This window comes from Ursus americanus, chromosome 22 (genome assembly GCF_024610735.1).
Source record: "Ursus americanus isolate L20-20 chromosome 22, mUrsAme1.1.p, whole genome shotgun sequence".
In the NCBI taxonomy this organism is placed as follows: domain Eukaryota; kingdom Metazoa; phylum Chordata; class Mammalia; order Carnivora; family Ursidae; genus Ursus; species Ursus americanus.
Genome location: NC_142148.1, coordinates 32,058,777 through 32,077,931, shown reverse-complemented (window position 1 = coordinate 32,077,931; position 19,155 = coordinate 32,058,777).

The following is a 19,155-nucleotide window of genomic DNA, read 5'->3' as shown; positions in this document are numbered from 1 at the left end:
ATCAGCGAGAGCCTGGCTCAAGATTACCTCAAAGAGTGCATATGTGTGTAAATATAACAGGTCAACCCTTTAAGAAGAATCACTGGTGTTTATATGCCAGGCTTGGGTTAAATGCAAGTGTGAGAAGATAGTAAGAGACGTTTGAACAATGACTAAACAGGCTAAGGAAAGGATTCTCTTCACATTTGCAAATTTAGATTCAAATGAACATTTGCTAACTTCTACTGTAGACCAACTCCATATCTTCTATCTCATTTAATACTGATAAAAACTTAGAGAAAAACTGTCAATTAGGAAAATAGAAATGTGGACACTGGGGTTCAGAAAGGCTTAACTATACTTTCTCAAGAGACCATTTATTATTTTCAAATGTATCAATTGAACACTTAGTGCGTATCAGAACCTATATCCCAACCAGAATTATAAGCAAGACAGGGTTGGGACATGAACTCAAGTTATATGTAAAAAAAAATTACATATATTACTCCTTACAACCTCACTTAACTCACTAATCTTCTTAGATCATTATGTCAAGTTATAATCAGGTTATTATCTCAGACACTCATGTTATTTTTAAATGGACGTATGTGCTATATTTACTTACATATGTTTTTCTTACATTTTTCCACTTTCCTTTCTCATATGGAGAAGAAAATAAATAGCAACCTTATCTCTGTATAACCCCATGTGTTACCTCCCATCCTCTCCACAATGTTTAATTATTTCCCTAAAAGGGCTTTGAGACTGTCAATTATTAGAATAGTTTCCGTCCTTCTCAGGATAGAAAAGGGCTTACTTTCAGTAGGCACTGACTTCTTGCCAAGGAACCACTGAGATGACAGAAAGGGAGAATGAATGTTTCTCTGTGACCTTCTCCTACTTCCTTTCCTTAACTCAGTCCCTTTCCCATCCTTATTGTTCTCTGGCCTAGCCTGGAATACCCATGCCCAGTTTGACTAGAATTAATCTAGGCTACAACTGCCAGGCAACATTAGCCAATATGGCACCACTACTGGTGCCAAAACTGTGTGTACTCCCTAAAAAGAAAGTCTGCAGTCCCCTCAATCTGGTCTAACCTACAATCTATGTTGCTGCTTTCCCAGGTGTTGGTCGTTTTTATCACAGTCCATGTATTTAAAGGTGAGAGAAAAGCTTGACTTCTTTGCTTCCAATTGCTGTTTCTAGTCCATTCACCTTCCATCTCAACGACAGTAACAACAGTACCAATCTGATCACAAAATCCAACTCTTGTATCCCATGCTGGTCAGCTCTACTGTGCTTTCCCTCTCTCCACACTCTCATCTGTTAACCTCCTGGTTACTCCCTGTCATTCATCCAACATTATGGACAGTAGGCTAGTATTTTTCTTCTCCTATTAAAGTCTGACCCAACACCCACATCCCACTCTTACTTCATTTGCTTGCCCTTCTCTTTTTCCTCCTCTTCCCCTCTTCCCCACTCATACCACTACTCCTTGGACCTTGTTATCTCCTGTAAATGCTCTACCTCAAAAATGTAAGCATCCTCTTCCTGATTTGACCTCTTCCTTGTCAACATTATATTTTAACTATTTTTGTTATGACTCTTTTGGCTTCACAATGCCCTCTTTCCATTTTACCATACCTTCACATTCCTCGGTAGCCAGTTTATATTTTAAGATGCTTACAAACCCATCTGCCTAACTTGTATCATAAATGGCATAGCTTCTCTGTCTTTCTGTATTTTCCTTATATTCTCTGGAAATTTCTACACATAGCTTAACATATTTTTTTTGTGCTCTCCCCAAGCATTCAAATGTTTCTGGAGAAATTCACATAATAGGGCTACTGGATTCTATTATCAAATGATGATAATCATGAATGAACTCTCAACACTACTGGGGACTTGTATATTCACTGCATTAGGGTCCCAATGCCTTGCCATCAACTGTATCCACCCCCCCCCCCCCCACTTGCAAACAACTTTATAGCATGAGATTTTCTCCCACTAAAGAGGAACAGTCACTTTCCCCACTCTTTGATTCTGAACTGGGGCATTTAACTGAGCTTTGCCAATGGAATGTCAGCAGATGTGATGAATGCAGAGGCTTGAAAACACACTTGCATACTTTCGTTTCTGCTCTTGCATCTCTGCCTTGGCCACAAGAACATGCCTGGGCTAGCCTACTGGAGATGAGAGACACATGGAGAGGAATCATTCCTCCCAGTGACCCAGTGGAAGCCAGCCTAGATCAATGACAGTCAGCCAATCTCAAAATACAGAAGGAAGCTCAGACGGCTACAGAACTACCAGGCTAATTCACAGACTCACAAACTAAATAAAAGGCTATTGTTTTAAGTCACTCACCTTTGGGTTGGTTTGTTACATAGCACTGCTGTGGCAATTGATAACTAACATTATTAGCTATGTTTCTCTGATCTACTTGTGCTCTAATTCCCAGAACAATTTGTTTCTTCTCCTCATTCTCAAAAAATAGGCACATGCTTCAGAAAGAATGGAGGGCATCTAATGCTAACTCCTTCAAATTCCTTCCATAAAATCTATAAACATTTTAGCGTTTACATCACCCTGTCCTGTGTCTTTCCAATCTCAATAGAGAGCTGACCCGTTTGCTGTCTGTGGAACCTATACTTTAGATCAATACCTTCCTATTATTATCTCTTCTATCTTATGTGTGCTCATCCTTTCCTTCTGAACTATCTTCGTCCTTCAATTCATTTCTATCTGGGCATTAGCCCCTTCCTTCCATGTAAAAATTTTACCTTGGGTCACCAGTGTCCCCTAAATCAAAACTTTTTTTCTCAATTCTCATCTTAATTTACCTTTCAGGAGCACTCAATACTACAAACTACTCTTTGACTCTTAAAACATTCTCTTGTCTTTATGACATAGGCTGTTTTGGTTTCCCCCTTAAATATTTATTTACTTCCATCTTCACTTCAGATTTAATCTCATTTATTGTGCCAAGAAATGTTATTTTTCCATCTTCACTTCAGATTTAATCTCATTTATTGTACCAAGAAATGTTATTTTTCAAGGTTTTTTCCTAGGCCCTCTTATATTCTGCATTAAAACAAAGAGATACCATCTGGCCCAATGGCTTCGATTTTCACTCACTACAGAGGACTCACAAATGAGTGTCTCTATCTGAGCTCCCAACCCACTTATCCAGCTGTCTCTTTGATATGTCCATCTAGATATCACTGAGGCACCTCAAATTCAGTAGTTTCAAAATAAAGTTCATTATCTTTCCCCTCCCTAAATTGATTCTAGCTTCAGTGTTAACTATCTCAGAGAATGACAACTATCATCCATATGACTATATAAACCAGAAATCTTGGAGTCATCCTTTACAACCTATCAAATATAGCCAGCTACAAGTCCTATGGATTTTATCTGATGAACAGTAGTCAGAGATGGTTATTTTCTCCCCCTCTAGAGCCATCATCTTATTCTGAACTATGAATTTCTCTTGCCTAGATCGCTGCCTCACAGTAGTCCCACTGCCACCAAAGTAGACTCCAAATATATAAAAATTATCCTCTCTTTCTCTCTTTCATGCACAGGTATGTTTAAAACATCTAAGTTTTCTCATCACCGTCCTATCCCAGTCCCCCACCGCCCTCTCCTCTGAAGCCCTCAGTTTGTTTCCCAGAGTCCACAGTCTCTCATGGTTCATTCCCCCTTCTGTTTACCCCCCCTTCATTCTTCCCTTCCTTCTCCTACCAGTCTTCCTATTTCTTATGTTGCATAAATGAGTGAAACCATATGATAATTGTCTTTCTCTGCTTGACTTATTTCACTTGGCATAATCTCCAGTCCTGTCTATGTTGCTGCAAATGTTGGGGAATCATTCTTTCTGATGGCTGAGTAATATTTCATTATATAAATGGACCACATCTTCTTAATCCAGTCATCTGTTGAAGGGCATCTCGGCTCCTTCCATGATTTAGCTATTGTGGACAATATTGCTATGAACATTGGAGGGTGCATATGGCCCTTCTCTTCACTATGTCTGTATCTTTGGGGTAAATACCCAGTAGTGCAATTGCTGGATCATAGGGTAGCTCTATTTTTAACTTTTTAAGGGACCTCCACACTGTTTTCCAAAGTGGCTGTACCAGGTTGCATTCCCACCAACAGTATAAGAGGGATCCCTTTTCTCCACATCCTCTCCAACATTTGTTGTTTCCTGCCTTGTCAATTTTTGCCATTCTAACGGGGGTAAGGTGGTATCTCAATGTGGTTTTGATTTGAATTTCCCTGATGGCTAATGATTTTGAACATTTTTTCATGTGTCTGTTAGCCATTTGTATGTCTTCATAGGAAAAGTGTCTGTTCATATCTCTGCCCATTTTTTGATTTATTTGTTTCTTGTGTATTGAGTTTGAGAAGTTCTTTGTAGATCTTAGATACCAGTCTTTTATCTGTAGTGTCATTTGCAAATATCTTCTCCCATTCCATGGGCTGCCTCTTAGTTTTTTTGACTGTTTCCTTGGCTGTGCAGAAGCTCTTTATCTTGATGAAGTCCCACAAGTTCATTTTTTCTTTTGTTTCTCTTGCCTTTGGAGACGTGTCATGAAAAAAGTTGCTTTGGCTGACGTCAAAGAGGTTGCAGCCTATGTTCTCCTCTATGATTTTGATGGATTCTTGTCTCACATCGAGGTCTTTCATCCATTTGGAGTTTATCTTTGTGTATGGTGTGAGAGAGTGGTCAAGTTTCATTCTTTTGCATAGAGCTGTCCAATTTTCCCAGCACCATTTATTGAAGAGACTGTCTTTTTTCCACTGGATGTTTTTTCCTGCTTTGCCAAAGATTAGTTGCCCAAAGAGCCGAGGGTCCATTTCTGGGTTCTCTATTCTGTTCCACTGGTCTATGTGTCTGTTTTTGTGCCAGTACCATGCTGTCTTTGTGGTCACAGCTTTGTAGTATAGCTTGAAATCCAGCAACATGATGCCCCCAGCTTTGTTTTTCCTTTTCAACAATTCCTTGATGATTCTGGGCCTTTTCTGGTTCCACACAAATTTAAGGGCTGTTTATTCCAGTTCCTTGAAAAATGTCTTTGGTATTTTGATCTGGATGGCATTGAAAGTGCAGATTGCTCTGGGTAGCATAGACATTTTAACTATGTTTATTCTTCTGAACCATGAACATGGAATATTTTGCCATCTTTTTGTGTCTTCTTCAATGTCTTTCAAGAGTGATCTGTAGTCTTTAGAATATAGGTCCTTTACCTCTCTGGTTAAGTTAATTCCCAGATAATGTATGATTTTTGGTGCTATTGTAAATGGAATAAATTCCCTAATTTCTCTTTCTTCAGTATCATAGTTCGTGTATGGAAATGCAACTGATTTCTGAGCATTGCTTTTGTATCCCGCCACATTACTGAATTGCTCTATAAGTTCTAGTAATTTGGGCGTGGAGTCTTTTGGGTTTTCCACATAGAGTATCATGTCATCTGCGAAGAGAGACAGTTTGACTTCTTTGCCGATTTGGATACCTTTGATCCCTTTTTGTTGTCTGATTGCTGTTGCAAGGTCTTCTAGTACTATGTTGAATAATAATGGCAAGAGTGGGCATCCTTGTCGTGTTCCTGATCTTAAGAGAAAGGCTTTCAGCTTTTCCCCATTGAGAATGATATTTGCTGTAGGCTCTTCATAGATGGTTTTTATGAAATTGAAGAATATACCCTCTATCCCTACACTCTGAAGGGTTTTCACCAGGAAAGGATGCTGTATTTTGTCAAATGCTTTTTCTGCATCAATTGAGAGGATCAAATGTTCTTGACTCTTTTCTTGTTGATATGATCTATCACACTGATCGATTTGTGAATGTTGAACCACCGTTGCATCCCAGGGATGAATCCCACTTGATGATGATGGATAATCCTTTTAATGTACTGTTGGATCCTATTAGCTAGGATCTTGCTGAGAATTTTGGTGTCCATATTCATTAGGGATATCGGTCTGTAATTCTCCTTTTTGATGGGGTCTTTGCCTGGTTTGGGGATCAAGGTAATACTGGCCTCATAGAATGTAACTTCACTGTATTCTTATCTATAAACCCCTAGATGATTCTTACACATATAAGCATATAGGAATTTCAAAGAAATCCTTTGTACAATCCTTCCTCTCACTCTGGTTAGGTTCCATAATGTCAGGGGCTGTATCTGTCTTACTCACTAATGCATTCCCAGGGCCTAAAGCAGTGTCTGGCAGAATAAGCATTATAATATAAACATTAGTTGAAAGAAGGAGGAAAGAAAGTGGAAAAGGGAAGGAGAGAGGGAAGGGTGAAGAAGAAAAAAGGGAAAGAAGGGAGGAAACCACATGCAATAAATATGATGTTGTTTTCAGTCTCCAGAATCCAATTGTCAACAATCAGGAATTAATCCTGCCCCCTTGTGTTATAATTATTGAAGCAATCTTTCCATAAAGAAGAGTGAAATCTGCTCAACCTATACCCAATTCATAATACTGCAGTACTATTCTTTGTTTTAAGAAAAATAAAGATGTATGTTTTTGGTGCAGCACTGGAAAGATAGAGCCTAAAATGGCCTCATAAGTCTCTAGAAAGTGAATGTGAGTACAAACCTGCAAAGACTCTCCCGGATTGTGCAACATGCCTCTACAAGCTCCCCATCAGCCCCACAACCACTTTGGAATGTAGCTGCTCTGATGGAAATATTGCAGTCCCTACAGGCTGAGAGTTTCTCCTTTGACCTTTCCCTGTCCCTCTCTTTTGATCACTTGTATCACCTTTATATTCTGCTATGTATTATAGGTACATTTCTGTCTCTTGGCCTGATTTGACAAATATCTAATGTATTGCCACAGTTGTATTTTTTGGTTTTAGTTCGCTGTCAACATTCTGAGAGGTAGGGTGTGAAAATCCAGACCAGTTTATTTTGCTCTTTTTTCATCATGAGGTTGTTGTTGTTGTTTTGGTTCCCTATAGAGTGATTATTTCCAATCAATGCTTCCGGCATATTCAGTTCAACAGTTCAACAAATATATACTGTAGTGGGAAGGAAGCAGAAGGATCCCTGTCTACTAGACCAGAAGCTAAGACAAGGCCCTGATGGGAAAGGTCTGGGGGTGAGGGTTGGTTAACAAGAAAGGACAGGGAACTGCTTGCATCATATTACCCCAATTCAGAGGCAATCTGTCCCAGGGTTGTTCAACCAGACATACAGAGAAAAAGAGAGCACGTGCATTTTTACACATTCCCAAATTTTGTCCTCCAGTTTATAATGTGAAAGTATATTTCAAAACAGTGTGTGTGACACACCACACACACACACACACACACACACACACACACACTGTTTGTGTATATGTATATATGCACATATATATATATATATATATATATATATATATATATATATACACACATTTTTTATAGGATCTGGCAAAAACCCTCTACCTTTTCTCTAGAGGATCTAGGTAATCCTGACCCAAAAGGGTTTATTTGGATGAAGATGCAATGGTGTGTTACCTCTCCCATTCTGTTGACTGGGATGGGTCATGGCTTCAGTCCAGCAGGCTTGGTTTCTAACTCTCAACTCTACTACCAGATGTCCCTAAAGGGGTGGGGCAGGGCAGGTTATGTAACAGCCCTAAGCATCTGTCTTCTCATCTCTTAAAATGAGCTAATGATAAATACAAACCTTCTGGAACTTTTTTGAGAACTAATGCCTGAGGTGCCTAGATAATGGGAGGTTCTTATAGCTGTTGGATTCCTTCCCATCTTTCTTGTGGAACGTAAAACTTACGGCATCTTTTAAAGTAGTGATTTTTACCGTGATTCAGGAAGAGCTGCTCACCTGAACAGAGAAATTTGACCTAGAATATATAATATCTAGATCCTTTTTCTAATGGAAAACTCTGATCCCCAAATTAACTCTTCTACTTATTTTTAAATGCTATTTGCTTGTAATCTGTTTAGTATCCATAACCTTTGGGGGGTTGTTTTAGCTGAAGGTAGCATAAAAAAAATTATGTGCATTAAAATGTATAAAACTCTACCTTAATTGTCAAGTATTTTAGTGTTGGGGCACTTGGGTGGCTCAGATGGTTAAGTGTCCCACTCTTGATCTCAACTCAGGTCTTGATCTCAGGGTTGTGAGTTCAAGCCCAGCATTGGGCTCCATGCTGGGCATAGAGCCTACTAGAAAGAAACAAAGAAACAAAGAAACAAACAAGAGAAAACAAAAAAAGAACATCTTAGTGTTTGCATGTGCACAATCTTATGAAAGATATTATAAGGAAGGTTAACACAAAATCCCAGCCTTTCAGAACTTTATTCATTCATTAACACTTACATGCTTAAAGCATTGAATCAGGACTCATGGTGACCAAAGCACAATGAAGTTCTTGCTTTCATGAATTTATGATCTAAAGGTGCAAACATATTAATCAGGAAATCACACTAATAATAAATAATTATGAGGTTGTGCCACTGCTGTGTGCTCCATGCTAGCAAGGATACACAGTGAGTAAATGAATGAATGAATGTTGGTTGACTGAAATTGAAATAAGTACTCAAAGAGACAGAAGACTTGATTTAGAGAACGGAGCAAAGGAACTCATCTCATACTGTGATTTGAAAGATGATTAAAAAATAATCAAGAAAATGCTTCTGGGAATGGGTGTTTCAGAAAGGTAGTGTATTAGTTAGGGTTCTCCAAAGAATCCTGGGGGCTGGCAATTCTGAAATCTGTAGGGAAGGCTGGCAGTTCAGGTAAGAGTTGATGTTTCAGTGTTACACTGAAATCTACAGACTGAAAACTCAGGGATATGTTCTATGTTGGAGGCTTGAGGCAGAATTTCTTCTTTTGGGAAACCTCAGTCTTTACTCTTAAGGTCTTTAATTGAATGAGGTCCGTCCACATTACGGAGGTTACTCTGCTTTACTTCAAGTCTGCCAGTTTAAATGTTAATATCTGAAAATATCTTCTCACAATATCTAGACTGGTCTTTGACCAAACAACTGGACACACAGCCTAGCCAAACTGACACATAAAATTAACCACCACATGACACAATATGAACAAAGTCAAGAGGAAGCAGGGAGACATTGGAGAATGAGAATGTGTCTGGACTTTGGAAAGTGAAGACGAGTATGAAGCTGGAAATGTGGCCACACAGAGGCTGGAGCTTCACTGTTCAATAAGATAGACACTAGCCACATTTGACTAGTTTGACTTAAATTTAAATTTACATTAATTAAAATGAAATGAAATGAAATGAGACCTTCCATTCCCCAGTGGCACTAGTCATATTTTAAGTTCTCAATAGCCACACAACCATTGACTATAGGACAGCACAGATAATAGAATCTTCTCATTTTCACAGAAAATTTTATTAGACAGTGCTGGGATAGACCACACAGGATTTTGGATCCTGGAAAGTTGACTCTTCATCCTGCATATACTGAGAAACCACTGGAGAATTTTCACAAGGAGGTGATATGAGTGGTTTTGCATTTTAAGATATCACTCTGGCCTTTGTGGAAAATAGATTGGAGGAGGTCCAGACTGACCACAAGGAAACCAGTGAGATGACTGAAATTGTCCGGGAGAGAGAGAATTTTAACTTGGACTCAGGAGTTGGCAAGACTGAGAAAGAAAAGTCAAAATAGTGGCGGTCTGAGAAGACAGGGAGGAAACAGGTTAAGAATAGCAGATGACGTTTACTCTATGCCAGGCAAAGTTGAAAACTATATAGATATTAGCTCAATCACTCTTGCCACAACTTTATGAAGGAAGTTTTATTATTATCCCTATTTTACAAATGAGAAAACTGAAGTACAGAGAAGTTAAGTAACTTGTCCAGTCACAGAGTAAGTGGCTGAGCCACATTCCAAACCTAGACCGTGACTCTAGGCCCATGAATTCAATCACTACATGATACTGACTTCTGAGAACATAGATAACTGTCTCTCAAAGGAGAATGACAGTCTCAGAAGCAAGTGTAAGGCACAATTAGGTTCAGGGATCTTCTTGTAAGGTCAGAAATAACTTAAAGAAGTCAGTCTTAAAGATGAGCAAGTACAGACAGAGTTTTGACAGGCTAACATGGTGGGAAAGAAAGGTGTTCTAGGTGAAGGAAATGGGTGAAGCAAAAATTTGGGATGGAGAATACGTATGGAGAATATTAAAGATCTAGAAATGTGTCAACTTGGCTAGAATGTAGATAAAAGGAAAGAAATGAGAAAGATTAAAGGGTAGGCTGGAATCAGACAAGTGACAGCCTGGCACTTTGTTTTCAACTAATTGATAATCAATTAATTAACTGATAGAAAATGGGGAGGGGCCAAGTATTTCTGAAAGGTTTGTCCTATGGCTGTATCTGGCTACATTCCCAGAGCAGAATACAAAATGATTCGAAACAAAGAAATTGGTAACAAGATAGGAGGATTGATTCTTCATTAGTCCAGTGAGAAGAAATATGTTCTTGAGTGACGTGGACAGTAGTAAGAAGGGAGGAGTCCATTAAATTCAGAGACATGGAAGGCACTGAACTTACAACCATCAACTTGTCTGTGAGGGAAGAGAGGGAGAAGTTGACATAGGTTTTGTGATTACTAAATATTAGCAATAAGAAGGCAGAAAACAAATTAGGATGATAGTTTTAGATGGATAGTATATTTTAGAGAATTTTTTGGTTGGGGAAAATTATAATATTTATCACTTATTATATCTAATTCTAAATCATTTGAACCCAGGAATTTAACAGTAGCCATATATTTAAAAAATTCTTAGAACCATATTTGTTTAGATTTCAAAATATTTTAAGAAAATAGAATTGTTAAGTTTGTGAATCTTTACAGAAAAAGAGAGGGATAATTACCTCATTTTACAGATGGACCAAGTGAAGTATAAAGTTAAAAGTTAGCCTTTAACTTAAACATTTATAGAAGCATACAATTTTAAATAAAACAGCTTGTGCTGTGTTTGCTGAGGACTAAAATTTAATGCCCTCTTCCATTCTTCTTCTTTGGTCCTTCTCCTCCTTTTCTTCCTTGTCCTTTTGCAGGTTAAATAATCATCAATTATCATGTCCATTTAAATATCTAGGATTAAGGGCAAATATACATTTGGTATGATTCTTGTACTATTTTTTTTTAATAAATGGTAAATGCCTTTGGAACTTTCTATTTTTCTGTTATTTATCTAGATCAGTAGGGTACTGAAGAATATTTAAGAAAGAATTCCTTTCCAGTGATGTTGCAGTCTTCAGAGACCATAACAGTTCTTTATATGTTTCGCTAAGTAAATACTGAATTATTCTAACTTATTCTCTAACTTGTTGTGGGACCACCATGGCTTATGAAATAATAATTTATTGTATATACATCATGACCTAGTATTGGATATTCAATGGTGAATGGAACATTGTCCTTCTCTTTGTGATATTTATACTCTACTGAGGGATTACTGGATTTTCTAAATAACCACCAGTTCTCCAATTCTCCAACACCAGTGGGGTGTCCAACGATTCAATTAAATTCTGACACACTCAGAGTTAATGCAGATCCCATGAGTTAAGGGCTCAGGCTCACAAGACTGTCTCCACTTCAGATACTAACCATAAATGGAGTCTCTAGGCTACCTGCACTTCTGGCCCAGCTAACTACAAATTGAGTGGATCCCTTAAACTTTCCCAGTCAAGTTCAATAATTCACTAGAACACCTCAAAAAACTCAGGAAAGTGCTATTTACTATTACTGTTTTATTATAAAAGATACTACTCAGGAAGAGCCAAATGGAAGAGATGCACAAAGCAAGATGGAGGGGTGGAGAGGGTATAGCCAGCTTTCAGCTCATGGACATGTTCATCAACCTGAAAGCTCCCCAAGTCTCATTATTCAAAAAATTGTATTGAGATTTCAGTAAGATAGGCACAGCTGATTAATTCATCAGCCACTGGGGACTGAACTCCATCTCCAGTGCCCTTCCTCTCCCCCAAGATCTAGAGGTGGGTCTGAAAGTTCCATCACTCACAGACTTTCTGGTGACCAGCCTCCATCCTCAAGCTATCTAGGGGCCCTGCTCTGAGTTACCTCATTAGTATAAACTCAGGTATGGTTGAATGGCACTCGTTATGAATAAACAAAGACGCTCCTTCACTCAGGACATTCTACGAAGTTTTAGGAGCTCTGTGCCAGGAATCTGGGACAAAAACCAAATATGTATTTTTCCATTATACCACAGAGGTACAAGTATGCAGCCAGGAAATTAATGATAAAGATTTGCTCTCTCTGACATCATCTCTAATGAACTTTATACACGTGCAGTTGCTATCAGCTCTGCCCACTCTACCTCTCTCTATCCAGACTCACCCCAACCCTGGATTGGATCCAGTGTCAGGATCTTAGATAGTTATTAGAGTGGATCTCTTACATACTCCACACTATATTGTTCAGATATATGTCAGGTTGAGCAAGGAGCCAAAGACACTCTTATATGAGATTCTGAAAAATGATGGGCCTATGCACAGAGAGACAGCAGGATTTAGAGATCCAGCAAAAGATGTGAGACCATGACTACCAACAGTAGAAATCCATCATTACCTCAAGATTTGAGAGCAGCAACGATGGGAAATCACATTACTGAGAACTGGAGTGACAGAAGCAGGGCTTCCCGAAAAGAGCTGCTGTCCTGGAAGGACACCACCACTAGCAGGACTCCAGGTGCAAGAAAAGGGAGAGAACAGAGAAGGAAATAATCCAACCTATCTCTTCCCCAGCCATTTAGTTTCCTACAAGTTCTTTACATAGCTTAAGTGAGCCTGGGAGGTGACCCAATAATGTTATGACACATAGGGAAGAGAAACACAAAAAATTCATCTACGCAACTTCTGCTCAAGCTCATATCTTTTCAATGACTTATGTGATCACAGCACACTGATCCAATGAACATTAATAGCTAATTGCTAGCTACTAACCTGAAATGCTCCCAAATTTTATTTTAATCCATGGTGTCTTCTACAGGTTATAACTCTTTGGTTTGATGTAATCAACTGCAGGTGTATATGTGTATGTGTGTGTATGTGTCTGTGTGTGTAAGTAAGTGTGATTGTAAATTGCTTTGTGTATTTACCATCCTTTGAATAGAATTAGCTGAAAAATCTACTCAGTAACTAAGATATCTGTTGTTTATTTAGACTTTCTCTAATTTAGGGCTTCTCAACATCAGCACTATTGGTATTTTGTGCTGGATAATTATTTATCATGAGTAGGTATTCTGTATTTTTTAAAAATATTTTATTTTATTTTTTATTTTTTCAGAGATTTATTTATTTATTTGAGAGAGAGAGCGAGAGTGAGCACACAAACAGGGGGAGAGGTGGAGCGGGAGGGAGAGAAACTCAAGCAGACTCCTAGATGAGTAAAGAGCCTGACCCAGGGCTCCATCTCATGACCCTAAGATCATGACTGGAACTGAAACCAAGAATCAGACACTCAACCAACTGAGCCACCTAGGTGCCCCAAAAGATTTTATTATTTTTAAATAATCTCTACACCCAATGTGGGGCTTTAATTCACAACCCCAAGATCAAGAGTCTCATGTTCCATTAACTGAGCCAGCCAGGCACCCCATGTACTCTGTATATTTAACAACATATCTAGCATCTACCCACTAGATGCCAATAGTGCCCTCCTCTGCACAGCTGTGACAATTAAATTATCTCCAGATATTGCCAAACATTCCCTGGGGGCAAAAATCACCACTGGTTAAGAATCACTACCCTAACTAATTCTGTCTTCATTTAAAAAAGTGAATAAATCACTAAGTTCTTCTGACATTAAATCTCTGACCATCTGCAGTAGACGGCCTACGAGAAGATCTCCAATGATTCTTGCCCCCTTGTATTCACACCCTTGTGTAGTTCCACGCCACATTCTAGGAAGGTTGGTTTGTGTGACTAGTAGAAAATAGCAGAAGTGATGGTATGTCACTTCTAAAATTAGATTATAAGAGATTACAGCTAAATCTTAGGCTTGATTTATCTTGGATCATTTACTCTGGAAGAAGCCAACTGATAAGTCATGAGGACTCTCAGCAACAAATTAAGAGAACAATGTGGTAAAAAATTGAGATACTGAGATCTCTAGACAAAGCCAGGAAGGAACTAAGACCTTCCAGTAGCTACATGCGGGAGTGCAGAAGTACATTCTTCAGCCCCAGTTGAACTCAGATGACTGCAGTCCTGGACAACAGCTTGACTATGATGTCAGGAGAGACTCTAAGCCAGAATGACACAGACAAGCTGTCCCCAGATTCCCAACCCTCGCAAACTACGAAATACCATTAAAAATTATACAACAAAAAATACTATAAATACAGTTAAAAGATAAGGGATGTACTGAGAAAAGATCTGAGTGTGTTAATAACTAATTTGTAATTAATAACTAAAAGTACCAACAGTGATTATAACCAGTAAGAAAAAAAAATGAACCCAGGTTATGAACAGGCAGTTCATAGTCAAGGAAACCATGCTGCCCATTATGAATAGATGTTGAACTGAACTAGTGATCAGAGAAATGACAAAGCAAAAGTGAAATACTATTTCCACCCATAAAATTGGCCAAGCTTAAAAAGGACAGGTAGGAACGATTCCATTTTAGAGATCAGTTTAGAACTATACTGTACAATATAAAAATCTCAACTTCAGATTTATATCAGGGCTAGAAGACTTAATTGTTGAACACATGCATAAGAAAGCCAATCAAGAATACCGATACATTAATTAACAATTATTGATTGACCATCTAGTATAAGCTAGACACTGTTTCAGGTCCTAGGGATTTACCAATAACATTTAAACAAAGTATCTCCTCTTAGGGAACTTACATTTTATTCTTGTGTAGACATACCAAGAAAATATGGATTAAGTAGGTGCTACTGTAGGACATGTAGCAAGAAAAGACCTATCTGATATGGAAAGAATTCAGCACAGTCATCAAAAACATGAGTGGACAAATTAGGGAAGATATGTGTGTGGGGGGTGTGGGAAACAAATACTCTGAGGCAGGTGCCATTCTAGAAGCAGAAAGGAGGACAGTAATACTGGAGCAGAATGACTGACAGATGTGATAAGAGATCAGAATGGTTGATGAAAAGGCTTGTAAACCATGATAATGACTTTGGATTTTATTCTCAATGACATGGGAAATTAGAGGAAAGCACTAAGTAGAAAAATGGTATGGCTTGTCTTCTCTGTCACCCTGGCTGCTGTGTACAGAAAAAGATTTTGAAAGGCATGAGAAGAAGCAGGGAGAGGAGTTAACTGGAAACTCTTGACATTAATCTAGCTGAGAGAGATGACAATGGCTTTGATTAGCATGGATATATTCTGAAGATAGTGCCTAAGGAATTTGCTGATGGGTTGATATTGAATGGGAATAGAAAGAGAAGAATCAAGGATAGAAACAGGAGTCAAGGATGATTCCTACGTTCTGGTCCTAGTTTCAATATTCATAGTAAGTTGAAAATTGTAAACAACTTACAGGATTGTTAACAGGGGAATGAATAACCCAGTGGCACATATTTGTATATTATTATCCTAGTGTTAAATGATGGAATTTGATCGCTATCTATCAATTTAAATGAACCTCGAAATAATAATTTTGAATAAAAAATGCAAGGTGGAAAATGACACCCATACCATAATATTTATTAATGGACAAATTTAAAGATATAAAACAATAATATATTTATTATGGAAATATATAGTGAAAATAAAGCAATATGAATAGAGAACGAGAGTTTTCTTAGGGCAGGGAGTCGGGGAGAGAAAGCAGTGGCAGGGCTTTTGTTAGCCACTGCAGTCTCTTTGTACAGATTTTTAAAATGTACCACTTCTGAAGCACATGCAGCCCCCCCACCAGCATACATGGCTGGATTCAACCCACCCACCCCCTCAGCTGGACATTCTTGGGTGGCACCTCTGGGGAATGGGAAATGGGGCAGAGGAGGGTTGAGAAAAATACCATCTGTGTCTACGATTGTTTTATTTTTCTTAAAATAAAAGAACATTATCTGGAGAAAACATGTCAAATGTTAGCATGTGACCATTCTCAGCATTGAGTAGATGAGCAATTGCTATCTTGAACACTGTACCTTTTCAGATGTTAGAAATACTTTATTTTGAAAATTTCACATTTTGTAAGAGCTACCTAGTCTCAAATGCTCAAGTTGATAGTGAGGAGCAACTATGAGTATTACAGTATCAGCTCTTTCACTCATTCTATGAGTTTGACAGACTCCTTGGAATCAGGCTCAACAATTCAGTTACTAAGGCCTCCTTTCCTCATCTGCAAAATGGGATGATAAACCCGTCTGCCCTGTAAAGTTGCTCAAGTCTCATGATCCACCATTATTATTGCCATCAATGATAGTGAGGACTATATACTCACAAAAATGTGACAGAGATAAGATTAGTTCTATTTCCAATGTTAGGAAACATAATAATGTCACAGAATACTTTAGTTTTCACAGATGGTAAAAGATGGTGAGGATTCCAATTCAGATCTGTTTGATGCAAAAATGTGTGATTTCACATTAATACATGTACCAAAAGGGCATTAACTGAATGTTCATGCACTCGGTGAAGGACCTTAAGAATCACAAGAAAGAGTATTGCTCATGAATGTTGTGATGCGTAAGCACAGGGGAGAGTAGCCAAATGCATAAAGACAAGCTAGCAAATATTGCCTTCGATTATAAAAGGAAGGACACAATCACACAGGTGTAAGTATCAAGATCAGAGTGAAGAAATCAGCTCCCCTGGGGGTAAATGCCTGTTTCCCACGAGTGTGTCACGCCAGTGTTTTATGAGTTCCTTATCACTAGATGGGGAAAAAGTGTGATGGGCAGAAATAAACTGTCACTGCATTTAGAGCAAGCATTCCAACACATCATTTAGTTTAAATCTGTAGTTTTAAACATCAAGGCCTATGCTAATCAATTTTTTTTGTCATTCTTAGAACCGCGCTTTAGACCTTTAGTTTGAATAAGAAAGCCAGCTCTTAAACTCTTGCTCCTCTGTGTCTGCAATCCCTGTATTTTACATAGTAAAAGTTTAGTGAGATTGTGCATGTATTTCCATGAAGGGTTATAAACACAGCCCAGGTGAACTGAATCTACAATTTCTGTTTTGTAATGTTTTGCAGACTGAGAGCATGTCTTTTAAACATTAGCACCTGTAGATTTCTTGTTGACCAGGTTCTTCTGTTTTTTTATAGTATGAATCCATATTTATATTTTATTGCATTTTGTAAAACTGACATTTGAAAGCTAACTGAAGATGTTTTAGCTAACAGACACATGTAAAGATGCTCAACATCATTCATCATCAGGGAAATACAAGTCAAAACCACAATGAGACATCACCTCACATCTGTCAGAATGGCTAAAATCAAAACCACAAGAAACAACAAGTGTTGGTAAGGATGCGGAGAAAAAGGAACCCTCATGCCCTGTTGGTGGGAATGCAAAGTGGCTGGTGTTGCCACTATGGGAAACAGTATGTAAGTTCCTCAAACAGGTAAAAATAGAATTACCCTATGGTCCAGTAATTGCTCTATTGAGTATCTATCCAAAAAATACAAAAGCACTAATTCAAAGGGATACATGCACCCCTATGTTTACTGCAGCATTATTTACAATAGCCAAATTATGGAAGCAGCCCAAGTGTAGATTGATAGATGAATGGATAAAGAAGATATGGTGTGTACACACACGCACACACACACACACACACACATATACACACACAGGAATATTATTCCGCCATAAAAAATGAAATCTTGCTATTTGTAACAACATGGAGCTAGAGAGTATAATGCTAAGTGAAATAAGTCATTCAGAGAAAGACAAATACCATATGATTTCACTCATATGTGGAATTTAAGAAATTAAAACAAATGAGCACAAGGGGAAAAAAAGAAAAAAATGAAGAAACAGACTCTTAGCTATAGAGAACACAGTGATGGTTATGGGGGGTTGGGGGGCTGGGGAGCTAGGTGATGGAGATCAAGCAGTGCACTTGTCTTGATGAACACTGAGTAATGTATGGAAGTGCTGAATCACTGTATTGTACACCTGAAGCTAATATAACACTGTTAACTACACTGGAATTAAAATAAAAACTTAATAAAAATAAAAGCAAATAAGAAAAGATGTTTTAAAAAACAAATCCTCACCACCAGCAATAATATGGCTAATCAATGTGCTGCAAGCCTGAAAAGTACAAAAGAAGCTTTTTTCCCTAAAACGATTCAATTAGACATCTTCCCCACCAATTACAATTTTAAAGATTTTGTTTATTTATTTATTTTAGGGGGGGAGGGGGAGAGAGGGAGGGAGAGGGAGGACTCCCTGCTGGGCATGGAGCCCAACCTGGGGCCGGATCTCAGGATCCTGAGATCATGACCTCAGCCAAAACCAAGAGTCGGACACTTTACTGGTGAGCCACCCAGGTGCCCCAGATACAATTTTAAACTCTAAGTTCAACTGTCCAATACTATAGCTATTACCCACATATAACTATTTAAATTTAAATTAATTAAAGTGAAATAAAATTAAAAATTTAGTTGCTCAACCACATTAGCCATATTTCAAGGACTCTGCAGCCACGTTGGGGCTACTGGCTGCCATCATGGGCAGCAAAAATTATAGAATATTTTATAGTATTTCTCTGATTGCAGAACATTTTACGGGACAGCACTTCTGGAAGGCATATAGCAAAGTATCAGGACTCACTTTCCTCCCTTTCTAAGATGCAAAGAAGAGAATGGTCCCTCAAAGATTGGGTTCAGTTTGCACCATTACCTGTTACAAAGTCTCAGCTTTCATTAGGTAAACAAACAAAAATACGTCAGTTTTACAATCTCATTGCCGTTCTCCCTTACAAATAAGAAAATATTTTACTTAAAAAATACGACGAACATTTAAAGTATTTTAAAAATATATCTATCGGGGAAATACATTCATGAATAAGGAAAACTCGGGTTTTTTTTTTCCTGTGATTAAATACTCTGAGGTTTGCTATGCTAAAAACATTAAAGTAAAAATAAAGAAAGACAGTGCTATTAATGATTTTTATTAAAAGTTGTCTATTTCTTCTAGGATTTCATTTGAG